This window comes from Anabrus simplex, chromosome 10, assembly GCF_040414725.1.
Source record: "Anabrus simplex isolate iqAnaSimp1 chromosome 10, ASM4041472v1, whole genome shotgun sequence".
Classification (NCBI taxonomy): domain Eukaryota; kingdom Metazoa; phylum Arthropoda; class Insecta; order Orthoptera; family Tettigoniidae; genus Anabrus; species Anabrus simplex.
The window spans coordinates 77,495,282-77,516,686 of NC_090274.1; the positions used below are offsets into that span (position 1 = coordinate 77,495,282).

Sequence of the window (21,405 nt, forward strand, 5' to 3'; positions counted from 1 at the left end):
CTTTGCTTTTTTCTTATCATCTTCAAGGAGGCACATTTCTGTTTCATTATAAAGACTGAGCTGTTTACTGCCCTACCCCAACAAGTTTTTCAACGCTCCGGAAAGTATATTCATGTGAACTTACGACATGCAGCTTGATACTGCAATTTTAGCCAAGGACATTCTAATATTTTGTATATTTAGACTGACACCTATGATATCTTCTTTTTATGGCTTGTAAGAGCAATCAGGATCCTGATTTTTCACCATACAGGTTTGAATTTGAGGCTGATGGGCGAAACATGTCCCTTAACATTTTATTATAATATTTAATTTCTAAAAAGATATCTTTGTATTGAATAGGTGGATATATAAATAAACATTTGTAACATACTTTGTATTTACGTACATTTCAATACGGACCTAACATGAGAATTATAACATGTAATGTAAAAGCCAACCAGGCCTATTATATGCTAAACAAATTTCTCAACCTGAAGGTTAAGATTAGCAGTTTAAGTAAAGACATAGCTTTCCTAAAAGAATGTCTGAGACTAAAACTTGTACCAAGATTCTTAAGACATGTCCAAAGGAGAAACTTATCGGCTCGTAACTTATTAAAAACCCAAAACAAAACTAATGAAATCTGGCTTAAGGACGAAATAAAAACTTTCTATAAGAAGAAGTCACTCTTAAACTTACAACTGTACAAGCTACACTTATCGGTGTCGCAATATGTGAACCCTATAGAATGGAATTCATTTCAGTTACATGTCGATTATAAATTAAATGATATACTAAGCAGAAAACAATTCACATTAGATAAAAAACTGGCTCACTTAAAAGAAAATCAGCTACAAGCACCCATACACTTAAAGAAAAGAGTTCCTTCTTTCAACAACTCTCCCGCCGTAGTTAACATGACGAACACAAGCTTCTCAGAAAAAGAAATGGAACTTTTAGGTAAAGGTTTAAAACACAATTGGCCTAGTACACAAAAAGAAAACGATGTTATCACCACCATAGCAGAAGTCGAGACGAATATTTCAAAACTTCCTCTTGAATTACAAAATGACACTAGATACGAGATAAAAAAGAAACTTCCAACACTAATTGAAGGTTTAAATAAAGACGCTATTCTCAATCATTCAAAATTAATTAAAGAGGTAAAAAACAAAGTAAAAGATAACAACATAATAGTAACTAAAGCCGATAAAGGAGGGACTACTGTTTTAATAGATAAGAAAGATTACATTGAAAAAACAGAAGAATTTTTCACAAATGAAACTTTCACAATAGTCAATAAAGACCCCACAATAAGAATCCAACGAAATTGAAAAACACTATTAAAGAATTCCACATTTTTACTAAATGAACAAGAACAGCAAAAACTAATCCTTATGAACCCTAAAACCCCCACAGCCAGAGCATTGCCTAAATTACATAAGAAAAACACACCCATACGCCCAATCATCAACTGTAGAAGTAGTCCGACATATAAAACCTCAAAATATATCCACTATTTTCTAAAAAGACATTACAGGTTCAACAATAAATCCCCCTTTCAAAAATTCAATAGACTTCTGCAAAAATTTAAAAAAATTCACCTTACTACCAAATCACATTATGTGCTCTTTTGACATTACTAATATGTATTCTAATGTACCAACAAAGGAAACTGTAAATATTATCAAAGACAACCTCGCAAAACACAGCAACCTCAGCAAGCTTGAGTTAGAAGAATTCATAAAAATCCTAAATTTTGTGCTAAAAAACAACTATTTCACCTTTAATGGTAAAATTTACCACCAAGATGGCCTAGCTATGGGTGATCCCTTATCAGGCATCTTAGCTGACATCTATTTAGATTCTTTAGAACATCATAAAATAATAAATAAAATAAAAGGCCTTAGCTTATGGCTAAGGTATGTAGACGACACATTCGTAATAATCAATAAAGATCTCAATAACAGTACCGATATTTTAAATTATTTAAACAACCTAGACCAAAATATTAAATTCACCAAGGAAGATGAAGTCAGTGGATCCTTAAATTTCCTAGATCTCACAGTAACTCATATTAATGGCAACTTCGATTTTAAAATTTACAGAAAACCTACTCACACCCCATTAACAATCAAAAATACTTCTTTACACCCTAACTCCCATAAATTGGCCACATTTCACAGTTTAATTTACAGAGCTTTAAAAATCCCTCTCACACCCAAGAACCTTCAAACAGAACTAAATTATATAAAGGATTTAGCAAAAATCAATGGATATAAACCTGAAATGATTAACCGTTTAATAAATAAGGTCAAATTCAAATTAACAACAAACCTCATCCCTGACAAACCCAAAAAATCCAAATTCGTTACCTTCACCTACAACAATCCAAACGTTCACCAGATCTTGAACCCAATAAAAAACGAAAATACCAGTATAGCTTTTAGAACAACAAACACTAACCAAAAATTATTTTTTAATCACAACACAGTCAATTCAAGCAAAAACATTTACTCAGGATCAGGCATATACAGGCTCACATGCACGCAATGCAACGCCTCTTATATTGGTCAAACAGGCCGGAGTTTTCAAACTAGGTACTTAGAACACTATAATGCCATTAAGCACAATAAATTTTCAGCAATGAGCTCCCATATGAAAGAAACAGGACATCACTTCACAACAATAGAAAGAGACCTCACAATTATTAAAAGAGTAGACAAAGGAAAGTTGATGAATGAACTTGAAACCATCTATATTTTTTTGGACCAACACTACAACAAAAATCTAAACCTCAATGATTTAATTGAAGTCAAGAATCCATTATACAAAAGTTTACCCAAATTATTGCAAACTCTAAATTCAAAACATAACTACATTCTTAAAAATCTTAAGTTAACATCTTCTAGAACCTCCACTACTTTAACTAACTTGACTCCCTTCATGCCCACCCCCACAATTCTCCCGCAACCCAACACGACTCCCTCCCTGTCCGACCATGTAAATCTCTCGCAACCAACAACACATAAATTTAACGCTCCGCCTACCCCCTCCCCTCAACCACACCCTCCTCCGCCAATCTCACATCGATACAATACCAGAAGTACAAGTGTCAGTCATTCAACGCTACCATAGCAACTGCATTAACAGTCAAAGAAATAAATGAACCTACACATAACGTTATTTTTCTTCAACTAACCTTTCCACAACTGATTTACATCTTCACAGACGAAAGGGTAAGTGTTTTTATACATTTTCCATGTTTTACCTTTCTTTAAACCCACATTCTCTTCAAAAATACCTTCCTAAGCATTCACTCTCCTCTTGTTACAGACTTCACACCAAAGAGCTCTATCAACGTCGATAAACCTTCGACTTTCGTCCTTCAAATAAGATAAATACATCGATAGACAACCGAATGCTTTTTCCTTGCTCCCACAATTACATAAGGAAGACTGTTATCTTATCATAACACATACGACTTTCACTCCTTCAGCCAGTTAAATAGACTATAAGCAGCTGAACAGCCATTTAAGAGATCTGTTGTCTTATCACAACATACGATATTGACATCTGTAACAGTGTATCAGCTTTGCTTTTTTCTTATCATCTTCAAGGAGGCACATTTCTGTTTCATTATAAAGACTGAGCTGTTTACTGCCCTACCCCAACAAGTTTTTCAACGCTCCGGAAAGTATATTCATGTGAACTTACGACATGCAGCTTGATACTGCAATTTTAGCCAAGGACATTCTAATATTTTGTATATTTAGACTGACACCTATGATATCTTCTTTTTATGGCTTGTAAGAGCAATCAGGATCCTGATTTTTCACCATACAGGTTTGAATTTGAGGCTGATGGGCGAAACATGTCCCTTAACATTTTATTATAATATTTAATTTCTAAAAAGATATCTTTGTATTGAATAGGTGGATATATAAATAAACATTTGTAACATACTTTGTATTTACGTACATTTCAATACGGACCTAACATGAGAATTATAACATGTAATGTAAAAGCCAACCAGGCCTATTATATGCTAAACAAATTTCTCAACCTGAAGGTTAAGATTAGCAGTTTAAGTAAAGACATAGCTTTCCTAAAAGAATGTCTGAGACTAAAACTTGTACCAAGATTCTTAAGACATGTCCAAAGGAGAAACTTATCGGCTCGTAACTTATTAAAAACCCAAAACAAAACTAATGAAATCTGGCTTAAGGACGAAATAAAAACTTTCTATAAGAAGAAGTCACTCTTAAACTTACAACTGTACAAGCTACACTTATCGGTGTCGCAATATGTGAACCCTATAGAATGGAATTCATTTCAGTTACATGTCGATTATAAATTAAATGATATACTAAGCAGAAAACAATTCACATTAGATAAAAAACTGGCTCACTTAAAAGAAAATCAGCTACAAGCACCCATACACTTAAAGAAAAGAGTTCCTTCTTTCAACAACTCTCCCGCCGTAGTTAACATGACGAACACAAGCTTCTCAGAAAAAGAAATGGAACTTTTAGGTAAAGGTTTAAAACACAATTGGCCTAGTACACAAAAAGAAAACGATGTTATCACCACCATAGCAGAAGTCGAGACGAATATTTCAAAACTTCCTCTTGAATTACAAAATGACACTAGATACGAGATAAAAAAGAAACTTCCAACACTAATTGAAGGTTTAAATAAAGACGCTATTCTCAATCATTCAAAATTAATTAAAGAGGTAAAAAACAAAGTAAAAGATAACAACATAATAGTAACTAAAGCCGATAAAGGAGGGACTACTGTTTTAATAGATAAGAAAGATTACATTGAAAAAACAGAAGCATTTTTCACAAATGAAACTTTCACAATAGTCAATAAAGACCCCACAATAAGAATCCAACGAAATTGAAAAACACTATTAAAGAATTCCACATTTTTACTAAATGAACAAGAACAGCAAAAACTAATCCTTATGAACCCTAAAACCCCCACAGCCAGAGCATTGCCTAAATTACATAAGAAAAACACACCCATACGCCCAATCATCAACTGTAGAAGTAGTCCGACATATAAAACCTCAAAATATATCCACTATTTTCTAAAAAGACATTACAGGTTCAACAATAAATCCCCCTTTCAAAAATTCAATAGACTTCTGCAAAAATTTAAAAAAATTCACCTTACTACCAAATCACATTATGTGCTCTTTTGACATTACTAATATGTATTCTAATGTACCAACAAAGGAAACTGTAAATATTATCAAAGACAACCTCGCAAAACACAGCAACCTCAGCAAGCTTGAGTTAGAAGAATTCATAAAAATCCTAAATTTTGTGCTAAAAAACAACTATTTCACCTTTAATGGTAAAATTTACCACCAAGATGGCCTAGCTATGGGTGATCCCTTATCAGGCATCTTAGCTGACATCTATTTAGATTCTTTAGAACATCATAAAATAATAAATAAAATAAAAGGCCTTAGCTTATGGCTAAGGTATGTAGACGACACATTCGTAATAATCAATAAAGATCTCAATAACAGTACCGATATTTTAAATTATTTAAACAACCTAGACCAAAATATTAAATTCACCAAGGAAGATGAAGTCAGTGGATCCTTAAATTTCCTAGATCTCACAGTAACTCATATTAATGGCAACTTCGATTTTAAAATTTACAGAAAACCTACTCACACCCCATTAACAATCAAAAATACTTCTTTACACCCTAACTCCCATAAATTGGCCACATTTCACAGTTTAATTTACAGAGCTTTAAAAATCCCTCTCACACCCAAGAACCTTCAAACAGAACTAAATTATATAAAGGATTTAGCAAAAATCAATGGATATAAACCTGAAATGATTAACCGTTTAATAAATAAGGTCAAATTCAAATTAACAACAAACCTCATCCCTGACAAACCCAAAAAATCCAAATTCGTTACCTTCACCTACAACAATCCAAACGTTCACCAGATCTTGAACCCAATAAAAAACAAAAATACCAGTATAGCTTTTAGAACAACAAACACTAACCAAAAATTATTTTTTAATCACAACACAGTCAATTCAAGCAAAAACATTTACTCAGGATCAGGCATATACAGGCTCACATGCACGCAATGCAACGCCTCTTATATTGGTCAAACAGGCCGGAGTTTTCAAACTAGGTACTTAGAACACTATAATGCCATTAAGCACAATAAATTTTCAGCAATGAGCTCCCATATGAAAGAAACAGGACATCACTTCACAACAATAGAAAGAGACCTCACAATTATTAAAAGAGTAGACAAAGGAAAGTTGATGAATGAACTTGAAACCATCTATATTTTTTTGGACCAACACTACAACAAAAATCTAAACCTCAATGATTTAATTGAAGTCAAGAATCCATTATACAAAAGTTTACCCAAATTATTGCAAACTCTAAATTCAAAACATAACTACATTCTTAAAAATCTTAAGTTAACATCTTCTAGAACCTCCACTACTTTAACTAACTTGACTCCCTTCATGCCCACCCCCACAATTCTCCCGCAACCCAACACGACTCCCTCCCTGTCCGACCATGTAAATCTCTCGCAACCAACAACACATAAATTTAACGCTCCGCCTACCCCCTCCCCTCAACCACACCCTCCTCCGCCAATCTCACATCGATACAATACCAGAAGTACAAGTGTCAGTCATTCAACGCTACCATAGCAACTGCATTAACAGTCAAAGAAATAAATGAACCTACATATAACGTTATTTTTCTTCAACTAACCTTTCCACAACTGATTTACATCTTCACAGACGAAAGGGTAAGTGTTTTTATACATTTTCCATGTTTTACCTTTCTTTAAACCCACATTCTCTTCAAAAATACCTTCCTAAGCATTCACTCTCCTCTTGTTACAGACTTCACACCAAAGAGCTCTATCAACGTCGATAAACCTTCGACTTTCGTCCTTCAAATAAGATAAATACATCGATAGACAACCGAATGCTTTTTCCTTGCTCCCACAATTACATAAGGAAGACTGTTATCTTATCATAACACATACGACTTTCACTCCTTCAGCCAGTTAAATAGACTATAAGCAGCTGAACAGCCATTTAAGAGATCTGTTGTCTTATCACAACATACGATATTGACATCTGTAACAGTGTATCAGCTTTGCTTTTTTCTTATCATCTTCAAGGAGGCACATTTCTGTTTCATTATAAAGACTGAGCTGTTTACTGCCCTACCCCAACAAGTTTTTCAACGCTCCGGAAAGTATATTCATGTGAACTTACGACATGCAGCTTGATACTGCAATTTTAGCCAAGGACATTCTAATATTTTGTATATTTAGACTGACACCTATGATATCTTCTTTTTATGGCTTGTAAGAGCAATCAGGATCCTGATTTTTCACCATACAGGTTTGAATTTGAGGCTGATGGGCGAAACATGTCCCTTAACATTTTATTATAATATTTAATTTCTAAAAAGATATCTTTGTATTGAATAGGTGGATATATAAATAAACATTTGTAACATACTTTGTATTTACGTACATTTCAATACGGACCTAACATGAGAATTATAACATGTAATGTAAAAGCCAACCAGGCCTATTATATGCTAAACAAATTTCTCAACCTGAAGGTTAAGATTAGCAGTTTAAGTAAAGACATAGCTTTCCTAAAAGAATGTCTGAGACTAAAACTTGTACCAAGATTCTTAAGACATGTCCAAAGGAGAAACTTATCGGCTCGTAACTTATTAAAAACCCAAAACAAAACTAATGAAATCTGGCTTAAGGACGAAATAAAAACTTTCTATAAGAAGAAGTCACTCTTAAACTTACAACTGTACAAGCTACACTTATCGGTGTCGCAATATGTGAACCCTATAGAATGGAATTCATTTCAGTTACATGTCGATTATAAATTAAATGATATACTAAGCAGAAAACAATTCACATTAGATAAAAAACTGGCTCACTTAAAAGAAAATCAGCTACAAGCACCCATACACTTAAAGAAAAGAGTTCCTTCTTTCAACAACTCTCCCGCCGTAGTTAACATGACGAACACAAGCTTCTCAGAAAAAGAAATGGAACTTTTAGGTAAAGGTTTAAAACACAATTGGCCTAGTACACAAAAAGAAAACGATGTTATCACCACCATAGCAGAAGTCGAGACGAATATTTCAAAACTTCCTCTTGAATTACAAAATGACACTAGATACGAGATAAAAAAGAAACTTCCAACACTAATTGAAGGTTTAAATAAAGACGCTATTCTCAATCATTCAAAATTAATTAAAGAGGTAAAAAACAAAGTAAAAGATAACAACATAATAGTAACTAAAGCCGATAAAGGAGGGACTACTGTTTTAATAGATAAGAAAGATTACATTGAAAAAACAGAAGAATTTTTCACAAATGAAACTTTCACAATAGTCAATAAAGACCCCACAATAAGAATCCAACGAAATTGAAAAACACTATTAAAGAATTCCACATTTTTACTAAATGAACAAGAACAGCAAAAACTAATCCTTATGAACCCTAAAACCCCCACAGCCAGAGCATTGCCTAAATTACATAAGAAAAACACACCCATACGCCCAATCATCAACTGTAGAAGTAGTCCGACATATAAAACCTCAAAATATATCCACTATTTTCTAAAAAGACATTACAGGTTCAACAATAAATCCCCCTTTCAAAAATTCAATAGACTTCTGCAAAAATTTAAAAAAATTCACCTTACTACCAAATCACATTATGTGCTCTTTTGACATTACTAATATGTATTCTAATGTACCAACAAAGGAAACTGTAAATATTATCAAAGACAACCTCGCAAAACACAGCAACCTCAGCAAGCTTGAGTTAGAAGAATTCATAAAAATCCTAAATTTTGTGCTAAAAAACAACTATTTCACCTTTAATGGTAAAATTTACCACCAAGATGGCCTAGCTATGGGTGATCCCTTATCAGGCATCTTAGCTGACATCTATTTAGATTCTTTAGAACATCATAAAATAATAAATAAAATAAAAGGCCTTAGCTTATGGCTAAGGTATGTAGACGACACATTCGTAATAATCAATAAAGATCTCAATAACAGTACCGATATTTTAAATTATTTAAACAACCTAGACCAAAATATTAAATTCACCAAGGAAGATGAAGTCAGTGGATCCTTAAATTTCCTAGATCTCACAGTAACTCATATTAATGGCAACTTCGATTTTAAAATTTACAGAAAACCTACTCACACCCCATTAACAATCAAAAATACTTCTTTACACCCTAACTCCCATAAATTGGCCACATTTCACAGTTTAATTTACAGAGCTTTAAAAATCCCTCTCACACCCAAGAACCTTCAAACAGAACTAAATTATATAAAGGATTTAGCAAAAATCAATGGATATAAACCTGAAATGATTAACCGTTTAATAAATAAGGTCAAATTCAAATTAACAACAAACCTCATCCCTGACAAACCCAAAAAATCCAAATTCGTTACCTTCACCTACAACAATCCAAACGTTCACCAGATCTTGAACCCAATAAAAAACGAAAATACCAGTATAGCTTTTAGAACAACAAACACTAACCAAAAATTATTTTTTAATCACAACACAGTCAATTCAAGCAAAAACATTTACTCAGGATCAGGCATATACAGGCTCACATGCACGCAATGCAACGCCTCTTATATTGGTCAAACAGGCCGGAGTTTTCAAACTAGGTACTTAGAACACTATAATGCCATTAAGCACAATAAATTTTCAGCAATGAGCTCCCATATGAAAGAAACAGGACATCACTTCACAACAATAGAAAGAGACCTCACAATTATTAAAAGAGTAGACAAAGGAAAGTTGATGAATGAACTTGAAACCATCTATATTTTTTTGGACCAACACTACAACAAAAATCTAAACCTCAATGATTTAATTGAAGTCAAGAATCCATTATACAAAAGTTTACCCAAATTATTGCAAACTCTAAATTCAAAACATAACTACATTCTTAAAAATCTTAAGTTAACATCTTCTAGAACCTCCACTACTTTAACTAACTTGACTCCCTTCATGCCCACCCCCACAATTCTCCCGCAACCCAACACGACTCCCTCCCTGTCCGACCATGTAAATCTCTCGCAACCAACAACACATAAATTTAACGCTCCGCCTACCCCCTCCCCTCAACCACACCCTCCTCCGCCAATCTCACATCGATACAATACCAGAAGTACAAGTGTCAGTCATTCAACGCTACCATAGCAACTGCATTAACAGTCAAAGAAATAAATGAACCTACACATAACGTTATTTTTCTTCAACTAACCTTTCCACAACTGATTTACATCTTCACAGACGAAAGGGTAAGTGTTTTTATACATTTTCCATGTTTTACCTTTCTTTAAACCCACATTCTCTTCAAAAATACCTTCCTAAGCATTCACTCTCCTCTTGTTACAGACTTCACACCAAAGAGCTCTATCAACGTCGATAAACCTTCGACTTTCGTCCTTCAAATAAGATAAATACATCGATAGACAACCGAATGCTTTTTCCTTGCTCCCACAATTACATAAGGAAGACTGTTATCTTATCATAACACATACGACTTTCACTCCTTCAGCCAGTTAAATAGACTATAAGCAGCTGAACAGCCATTTAAGAGATCTGTTGTCTTATCACAACATACGATATTGACATCTGTAACAGTGTATCAGCTTTGCTTTTTTCTTATCATCTTCAAGGAGGCACATTTCTGTTTCATTATAAAGACTGAGCTGTTTACTGCCCTACCCCAACAAGTTTTTCAACGCTCCGGAAAGTATATTCATGTGAACTTACGACATGCAGCTTGATACTGCAATTTTAGCCAAGGACATTCTAATATTTTGTATATTTAGACTGACACCTATGATATCTTCTTTTTATGGCTTGTAAGAGCAATCAGGATCCTGATTTTTCACCATACAGGTTTGAATTTGAGGCTGATGATGCCCTTAATATGGGCGAAACATGTCCCTTAACATTTTATTATAATATTTAATTTCTAAAAAGATCTCTTTGTATTGAATAGGTGGATATATAAATAAACACTTGTAACATACTTTGTATTTAAAGAAAGACAATCCATCCACCTAAATACATTGGAGCTTATCAAATATTAACAAAGAATAATGAATTAAATTGAAATTACAACTACACATCTAAGTTGATGTATCCATCGCTTTACCAGGATAAATGAAAATGATCTCTTTTTCTTTTCAGGTAATGAAGCTAAGTCCATCTGGATAAAATTAAGGAGCTGTCATAGAGATGCGCTTCGTAGGCGACGCAAATATCTTACAAGTGGAGCTGCAGCTGAGACCCTTAAGGAACGGAAATTAAAGATACACATGGAATTTTTATTGCCATATATGGTGCACGTCAGCGATGAAAAGTCACAGGCCCAGTGTGGAAATGTTGATGAGGACATTGAAGATATGGAGTCAGCAATAGCAGACGAAGATGGCGAGACGCAAAATGATGACACTGTCCTAGAAGATGTTACAGACAAAAACGGAAATATCGTTGAGTCTGAGAAAGATATATCTGTATCAGCTGTCAAAAAGCCGATTTTGAAACAATCGCGCAAGAAAATTGCAAAGCTTGACATGAGCAGCTTACTACATAGGTCACTATGGAACGTGAACGCAGGGCAATGGAGAGAACAGCCGAACGCCAAAAATTGCATGATACGAAAACTTCAGATGACGCTTTGTATCATTTTTTATCTCGATATGCCGTGCAACACGAAAAATGCCGCCAGTAATTAAGCGTATTGTTAGAAATAAAATATTTGAAGTAGTTGACGAAGCTGAAGCTGCCCTATTGAACACGCCAGGTACTTCGTTCCAAAAACAGCCTAAGCAATTGAATGAACTCCAGTTTCCCTCCTGTTTTTTCTCAGTTTCACCGGCAAGTACTCCACCCCTGACCCATTCAAACAGCACCATAGATGACACTCAGTTAATCGAGATCGGAAATCGCAAATATCTGATGCACTATATAAACAGTTTCCCAGGATCTATGTAACAACCTTGGAATGATAATTATGAGAAACTTATATTTTGTGTGTATCCAGTAATCGGGAGATAGTGGGTTCGAGCCCCATTGTCGGCAGCCCTGAAGATGTTTTTCTGTGGTTTCCCATTTTCACACCAGTCAAATGCCGGGGCTGTACCTTGATTAAGGCCACGGCCGCTTCCTTCCACTTCGTAGGCTTTTCCTATCTCATGCTCACCATAAGACATATCTGTGTCTGTGCGACGTAAAGCAAATAGCAAATAAATAAATAAATAAATAAATAAATAAATAAATAAATAAATAAATAAATAAGTATATTTTGTGTAATTTTACTGTTTGAATGCATGAGTAAACTATACCTACTAATGTATTTTTGTGCTCTGTGAAAATAATGAAATTTTTCTATTATTTACCGCTGAACTTTTATCTATTGGCCACAAGACACAGTAGGTACCTATTCTAAAATTCTATCAACACTAACAATCTGTTGTAAATACTTTTTGATTTATGTTGAATCAAACGCGAGAAATAAAGGAGCTTGCCTAAGGAATACAGCTAATTTTTCTTCAGGCTCAATCGATATTTGTGCATTACAACCTTCAGATTGAATAGAATTTCCTAAGATATGAAGAACTTCGTTGAATATTCCTGGAATAATTACTGAACAAAGAGAGTGTGTATGTGAGGATCTTCAAAAGGCAGATGTATTCAGTCATCAGTATGTAATGATTGTTGGTTACAAGGAAAATGTCCGGATAGAGGAGGTGACTAATGCTAAACAAGCATTAAAATTTACCAATGATAACAATGATTTTTACAATAAGTTACAAAAGTTGAAAACTAGAAAAGCAGCTGGAATTGGTAAGATTTCTGGGGATATACTAAAGAAAATGGGTTGGGATATAGTACCATACCTGAAGTACTTACCACATGATTATTGTTTGGTTGAAGTAACTATACCAAATGAATGGAGAGTTGCTATAGTAGCCCCTGTGTACAAAGGAAAGGTTGATAGACACAAAGCTGAAAATTACAGGTCAGTAACTTTGACATGCTTTGCATGTAAGCTTTGGGGAGGCATTCTTTCTGATTATATCGGAAATGTTTGCGAAATTAATAACTGGTTCGATAGAAGGTAGTTTGAGAAAGGTTATTCCACTGAATCTCAACTTTTAGGATTCCAGCAAGATATAGCAGATATTTTGGATTCTGGAAGTCAAATGGACTGTAACGCGATTGACCTGTGTAAAGCATTTCATAGGGATACCACTGGCAAAAATAAGTGCAGTTGGACTAGACACAAGAGTGACTGAATGGGATGCTATATTACTAGAAAATATATCCCAGATAATTAGAGTAGGCAAGCTTTATCTGACCCTGTAATTATTAAGATGGGAATTCCTCAAGGCAGTATTATTGGACCTTTATATTTTCTTCTATATATAAATGATATGAGTAAAGAAGTGAAATCAGAGGTAAGGCTTTTGCGGATGAGGTTGTTCTGTACAGAGTAATATTTAAGTCACGAGATTGTGAGCAACTGCAAAATGATCTCGAAAATGTTGTGAGATGGACGGTAGGCAATGATAAACGGGCTTAAAAGTCAGGTTGTGAGTTTCACAAATAGCAAAAGTCTTCTCAGTTTTAATTACTGCGTTGATGGGGTGAAAGTTCCTTTTCGGGATCACTGTAAGTATCTGGGCATTAATATAAGGAAAGATCTTCATTGGGGTAATCACATAAATGGGATTGTAAACAAAGGATGCAGATCTCTGCACATGGTTTTGCGGGTGTTCAGGGGGTGTAGTAAGGATGTAAAGGAGAGGGCATATAAGTCTCTGGTATGACCCCAACTCAACGAGCTAGAATAACATAGAGAGGCGGAAGCGCTGCCTGGGTGAAGCTAATAGAACGAAAGTCCGCCATGTTTCCTGTTGTCACACAAGCAAGGGGGCATGGCCTTTAAATGACGAAAAGTGTAGAAAATACGCATTTTAGAATCAGTGGGGGAGAATTAAGGACCGCTGCCGATAGCTTGAAGCATTAAAGCGAATACCGCCACTTCATCATATTGCGGCACGAGGCCAACATCACGATCAGTTGATTGTAGGGTAGTTCGAAATCATCGCACAGTGACATACGAATAGGCCTCGAAATCGAAACAAGAGCGTAACCCTGCTTGGCTGTTGTGGTTAAACGTAAATTAGAATAAAAACGATGGACATAAATATTTATGACAGGAATCCTTAAAATCATAGGGACCTACAATAGGGTACAACCTCATTCTGTTCATATTTTTAAAATTATTGCATCCTCATGAGTACCGTGTTACTTTCTTAATCTGTTTACCCTCCCGGGTTGGTTTTTCCCACGGACTCAGCGACGATTGAATTCCCTGAAGAGGGAAGGAAACGGCCTTGGCGTTAAGTTGGGTCGGGGGATACAAATGTGAGGGAGGGCTGCACCTGCTATGCTGAACAGGGGCCTTGTTGGGGGGGGGAGAAGGAAGCGGTCGTGGCCTTAAGTTAGGTATCATCCCGGCATTTGCCTGGATGAGAAGTGGGAAACCACGGAAAATCACTTCGAGGATGGCTGAGGTGGGAGTCGAACCCACTTCTGCTCAGTTGGCTTCCCCAGGCTGATAAAATCCCGTTCCAGTCCTCGTGCCCCTTTTCAAATTTCGTGGCGGAGCCGGGAATCGAACCCGGGCTTCCAGGGATGGCAGCTGCTCACGCTAACCAGTACACCACAGAGGCGGCCCATGAATACTTTACCACAATAATCGTTTAGTGTAATTAGTTATTATTATATAGGGGGATATCATGTTTCTCCCATTACCATATCATACTGGGATTACTAGCTGAAAGGTAAGCTTGAAAGTTGTCCATTATGAAGTGTGGCATAGTTTTAAAAACCAAGGCAACAGACATCTACAATAAAGGCTGTGTATATTTAAAAAATAGCAGTAAAATACTGTATTTACCATACTTAGTGTACGTTTGAACGAAATAAGTGTTTTTTGTGGTTACGTTTTCTTGGTTGTGGGCGCTACATTTCCTTTATTTGTAAATGTGAATGAAAATTAAATAGGGCTGGAAATGTACAGAGCATAAGCAACTGAATTGAGTGGGATACCATTTACCTCTTTTCGCCCTCACAACGCATTGTTCCGTTAATTCCTTGTTCTTTAAACGAAATCTGAAACAAAATTCGACAAATAATTACCGAGGCTATCCGTACTTTCGCTAAGTAAACAATAAAATGGATTTAATTACAAACAGAAATTACAAAAAGGAATCTCGGCTATAATTCAGTAATACTTGCTTAAAGTACGATATATCCTTGGTTTTATTACTCCGATTAGAACAACCATACGCTGAGCTTACGGCTGGCATTCTTGAAAGCGAGAATCTATGTTTTCACTTCTTAAAACTTAGGGAATTAAATTCGCATGCACGATCTCCCTGTCACCTCAACATATGCTCTCGCGCCAATTCGCTTTGTTTTGACAACCGTTAACATGGCTGCCCCTTATCAACTTGCTTCAAGCAGGGAGCGCTGATGACAGGTTTACAGCCCTTCTATGTTATTCTAGCTCGTTGCCCCAACTAGAATATGGCTGCAGTGTATGGGATCCTTACCAAGATTACTTGATTCATAAACTGGAAAAAAATCAAAGAAAAGCACCTCGATTTGTTCTGGCTGATTTCCGACAAAAGGGTAGCCTGACAAAATTGTTGCAAAGTTTGGGCTGGGAAGAACTGGGAGAAAGAAGACGAGCTGCTCGACTATGAGGTATGTTACGAGCTGTCAGCGTAGAAATGGCGTGGAATGACATTAGTAGACGAATAAGTTTGAGTGGCGTCTTTAAAAGTAGGAAAGATCACAAAATGAAGGTAATGTTGGAATTCAAGTGGACAACTTGGGTCAAATATTCATTTATAGGAAGGGAAGTTAGGGTTTGGCATAACTTACCAAGGGAGATGTTCAATAAATTTCCAATGTCACAGAAATCGTTTAAGAAAAGGTTAGGAAAGCAACAGATAGGATATCTGCCGCCTGGGCGACTGCCCTAAATGCAGATCATGATTGATTGTATTGAGTGATTGATTGATGTGAATTCTGTTTAAACGAAAGTAGTTACTGAACTGTTTATCTGAAAATTCTGACGTCAAGGCGAATTCATCATGAGCTTTCCTCTTCTTCGTATACTCGCTTTTCCAAGTTGACTTTTTACGTTAGCATAATGGTATCGATTTCTAAATCGGAATCTGATTTGCAACTTAGATCAATGTAGCTAGTCATTGCTTCTTCCTTCTAAGAAATGACGCGAAACTGCGTGGGAATGTGCGCTCACATGCATTTCGCAGTTTAGTCAGAATTACGCTGTTCTGACCTAATCTGCCCTGTTCTGTGTGCCCGGCTTAATGGTTGGTCATGGTTATCCCAGATGACTTTTGATTATTATCCATGTGCATTAGTTAGCTGGAGATGAGTGAATTATACCGGGTGTGTATGTATACGGTAGAGGAACGACGCACTGGTTATAAATTTGTGAGGAGTCCTATTCGCTGTTTCCGGTTTACTTTCGAAGTGGTTAGCTTGTCTTTATTTAATGTTCGAATTAATTTGTTTTGTACTGTGCATCTCGAACATATTGAGGCTGCTTGTGGAGGTTTATTTTGTGGTTTGTGCTGTATCTCTAAAGATTTTCTGCGTCAGATAATTGCAATCTCTTACGTTTTACACCGTGTCCAAAGGAGTCTCAGTCTTGTACATCTCCATAAGGAACTTTATATCATACTTTACGTGATAGGAAATAAGGTTAGCTTTATTGTTCAGTTCGTATTCAAACATAAAAGATCGGTGGCAGATATTTCTGTTTTTCAGCCGACTATAGGCTGTCTACATTAAATATACCGGTATCTCAGCTAACATTCTTATTGATAATACATGCAAATTTGTTCCAACATGGTGCCGTATTGATTCTGAATAGCCTGCTCATACAGAGTAGTATATTATCTGCGCACTTTTTAGTGATAGATTTACACGCTAGTGCCGAATCAGTCGACTTCGGTTATATTCGAGATTCATATTGGCAACCTTTGGAACACAAACTAAGAATCTCTTATCATCGCTGTGCGACACCTGCGTACACTTTTAAGTACTCGTACTGTTGTTGTTTATACAGCAAAGCCAAACTATAGAATTCATGCTAGGAACACGTTTCGCATCGGGAAATGTTATATAGTAATATATATTGTGTGCGTGACACAGTTGTTGGCGTAAGATAATAAAGGTTTAGAAAATTCATACTGATCGATCATATTATCGATTCAGTTCAGATTTCATTTCCATTCACTGGGCAGTAGGCCCTACTACCGGAACCGCCAGTGCTCCCTTGTTACTCCTCAACCGAGTACAAAAATCTATCACTAAAAAGTGCGCGCAAATAATATTGGCACACCTACCATTATATATAAATTCCACACAAATAAAGGTGATGCCAAGACACCGATATATTTATTGAAATGTATAGCAGTAAATATAAGGTTCCTCGAGTATAATTGGTTTCTCACAACAAAAATAATAGTTTAAAAACAATATCCGTTGCTCTACACATCAAACAATTATTGGCACACTTATACTCAAGTCAATCTGCAGGCCTGCGTGCTGAGCAGCGGTCGCATGCTAGGCCTTGGTAGGCCAAGGTCCTTCAAGGGCTGCAGTGCCATGGGGTTTGGTTTGGTTTGGTTTTATACACAAGTCTAGTAGCATTTGTGCATACCGTTGGCACTGATGACAGCTGGTAGACGTCTTGTCATAGAGGGAAGCATGTTTCGGGTTCTCTCTCCTGAGATCTTTGACCATTCCTCCAACAACACCGTTGAAACTCGTGCTTCCCTGTGGAACGACATTTTCAAACTTTTGTCTCCAAGTGATTCCAAAGGTGCTCTATTGAGTTAAGATCAGGGCTCCGTGTGGAGTGAAAACTCTTCTTGGTGCATTATATAGTAACCACTCCTGCTTTCGCAGAGCCGTATGCTTCGGATCGTTGTCTTGTTGAAAGTAAAAGATGCCATCAAGACCCAGTTTCTGTGCACTGCTCCATAAGTGGCCTCGTAACACATCGGTATACAAAGACTTAGCAAATGCCATGGGATAGTCACCTAATAGCGTGTGTGGCCTCATCTGGCCCTGCAAACTGCAGTGAGATGCCATGGAGGTGAGTCGACAAGTTCCTGGTAATCCTCTGGACGCAGCTGTCACCAAATCGTCACAAAGCCGCCAATGCTGGTCTGTTCGTGGGTGCATGATCCATGACACGGAGTCTGCATTCCAGGCCATCCCAGATATGCTCGATATGGTTCATATTGGAGCTCCTGGGTGGCCATGGCAGTCGTTGGACCTCCGCTGCATGTTCCTGGAACCATTCCCTGGTGACATGAGAGCGATGTGGCGGCGCGTTATCATCTTGAATCACCGCAGAACCGTCTGGGCGCTGGAAGGCCAAAAATGGGTGGAGATGGTCTCCGAGCAGTCAACATAACGCGTACCATTCAAGGTCTCTTCCAGAACAACTAGGGGGCCCATTCCATACCAGGAAAATGTACCCCAGACCAAAACAGAGACACCAGCGCACTGGAACACACCGTCGAGGCAGGCGGGATCCGTCGCTTCATGTGGTCTGCGCCATACACGGTGCCTCCCATCAGCATGGTGCAGCTGAAAAGGTGATTCGTCCGACCATATCACGTTACGCCATTGTTCCCGTGTCCATCCCTGGTGACCGGCGACAAATGCGCGTCGTTGTGACGGATGACGTTGGGTTAGCAGTGGCACCAGTGTGCGGCGCCAGCTCCCATACCCCATAGAACCCATATTCCTACGGATTGTCCACTCGGAGACGTGTCTAGCACGGCCTGTGTTGAATTGAGCCGTAATTTGTCGCACGGTTGTCCGTCTGTCACTATTGACAATCCGTCTCAGATGTCGCCGGTCACGGTCATCGAGGGTAGCTGGACGGCCGGTCGTTCATTTGTTGTGGACGGTGACACCCGCATTGAACCATTCACGATACACCCTGGACACGGTTGATCGTATGAAGCCGAATTCCCGCAGGACTTCCGAAATCGCAATTCCCATTTACACCTGTCACATGCACAGCCACGGCTCACAAGGTCTCCTATACAACTGCCGCTGGCACGGGGGGCGCGTGGTGCGCAGACAACACACTTGCGCATCAGTGCGCCGCTATCCCATGGCATTTGCTCAGTCGGTGTATACACTGTGATCCATGACACCTTCAATAATTGTCAAGTCACCAAAACCAGAATTTCATATGCATCCCCAAAAAACTATGCTTCCTCCTCCATGTTTTACTGTAGGTTGGGCATATTGTGATTAGAGCTCTGTGTTTGGTTTGCACCATACTTTTACATTTTCATCAGATCCAAACAAGTCAAACTTGGATTCGTCAGAAAATATCACAGAATTCCAAAATTCAATCGATTTATTGACATATGGTTTCTTTCTGGAAGATCTCCCTTGAATATCATCTTCATTCAAAACATTCCTAATAGTTTGAGGACTGACCTGTTTGTTGTACGTTGACTGTTTTTCCGATACAATCGACCCTGCATTTTAAAGGACTCCTTTAGTGCAAGACGAACTATTCTTCGATGCTCCCTACATGTAAGAACTCTTGGACGTCCAGATTGCGTTTATTGTCTGTTGTACCAGTCTCTTCAAACTTCTCGATGATTGCTCGTACTGTTGAATAAGTAGCAAAAAGTTGCTTACCAATTTCACGGTAAGTTTTACCCTGCGAATGCAAGAAAACCACGTTGGTGCGGAACAACACGGAATGCTCCTTCGCCTTCGAATTCATCGTGACCAAGTCAATGACCCACACACTGGCATCAGACAAGCGACTGAAATGTTTGTCAACTTCGATTGCACAAATCTGGTATGCGCGGCGCTGTATGTAAAGCTCGATAACAAACGACGTACAGTGTACCAAAAAAATTTTGAGCAGGAGTAAAACCCTAATTTAATAGATTACATGTGTTAATGTTGTGTTCCGAAAATAGTTGAATATACAAATTATTTCCTTTCAAGAGTAAGGATTGATGGTATACATATTATAATGTTACCGGGCGAGTTGGCTGTGCGTTTAGGAGCGCGCAGGTGTGAGCTCGCATCCAGGAGATAGTGGGCTCGAACCCCACTGTCGGCAGCCCTGAAAATGGTTTTCTGTGCTTTCCCATTTTCACACCATGCAAATCCTGGGGCAGTACCTTAATTAAGGCCGCGGCCCCTTCCTTTCCATTCCTAGGCCTTTCCTGTCCCATCGTCGCCATAAGACCTATCTGTGTCGGTGCGACGTAAAGCAACTAACAAAAAATATAATTACTAGTATTTATACAATTGTATGCCAAAAGGTGTCTGTACCAATACAGTTTGGTGCTTGTGTACATGCTGTTCCAATAGAAATTCAGAACTGCTTCTGAAATGTGAGTTCTCAATTCATGCTGTTCTAAATACATTCAGAACCAATGCCAGCAGTGCACATTCAATACCAGGGATTGCATGTTCTATACATGCACATTTGATTCGACCAGTAAATGTTGTAACTAAATGCAGTACTTCTCATTGGAATAGTGAGGTCTTCCATCATCCATTGCTTAATGTTTTGTAACAATTTGTAGATGGCGTTGATACAGTTCACAGATGCCATTTACTGATTCCAACAAACCATTATTAACAATCAGTTCTGGAAGCATTTTAATTCATGTATACTCATTAAAGTAATTTTGAAGGAGTTCATAGCCAGTTAGGAACTGTTTGTTTTAGCAGAGTCATTTCTAGCCAGTTCAGAACTGTCTGCTGTAACAAAATAGTTTATAGCCAGTTCGGAACTGTTATAACGAAGGAGTTCATAGCCAGTTCGAAGCCGTTTGTTGTAATGGACATACATTATGTATAGTAGCATAATTAGGAATGGTTGCAACATTTTGGATAAAATTGCCAATGAGTACCTGGCTATCCTCTATCAAATCATTTGTTTGATCAATAAGGAATCTGACTAAACTGCTACTGAATACAACATACTGTATGGAACTATGGCTATATTTGTTTGAGAAACTGGCTTATTAAAATACATAAGGCACAGGGCTTACCCACAATTGTCATTAAGATCCAGGATGATTTACATAATTTGTAAGTGTGATGAATAAGCCTGGGCTCATAAGAAGGTTTGTGGATTAAAAACAAAACTGAATGTACTATATCCAAACATTCCTAATAGTGACTTTAAAATTTTATATTGTATC

General features: G+C 37.2%; 1 long non-coding RNA gene across 2 annotated transcripts in view; it reads left to right on the forward strand.

Annotated features, from left to right (window-relative positions):
* The window catches only part of LOC137502390 (uncharacterized), a 99,796-nt gene extending 87,316 nt beyond the window's left edge, over window positions 1-12,480 (forward strand). For both annotated transcript variants that reach the window (XR_011018760.1, XR_011018761.1), the window contains exon 4: window positions 11,273-12,480. This is a non-coding gene — a long non-coding RNA (uncharacterized lncRNA). The remainder of the gene's footprint in view (window positions 1-11,272) is intronic.
* Window positions 12,481-21,405: the final 8,925 nt, after the last annotated feature.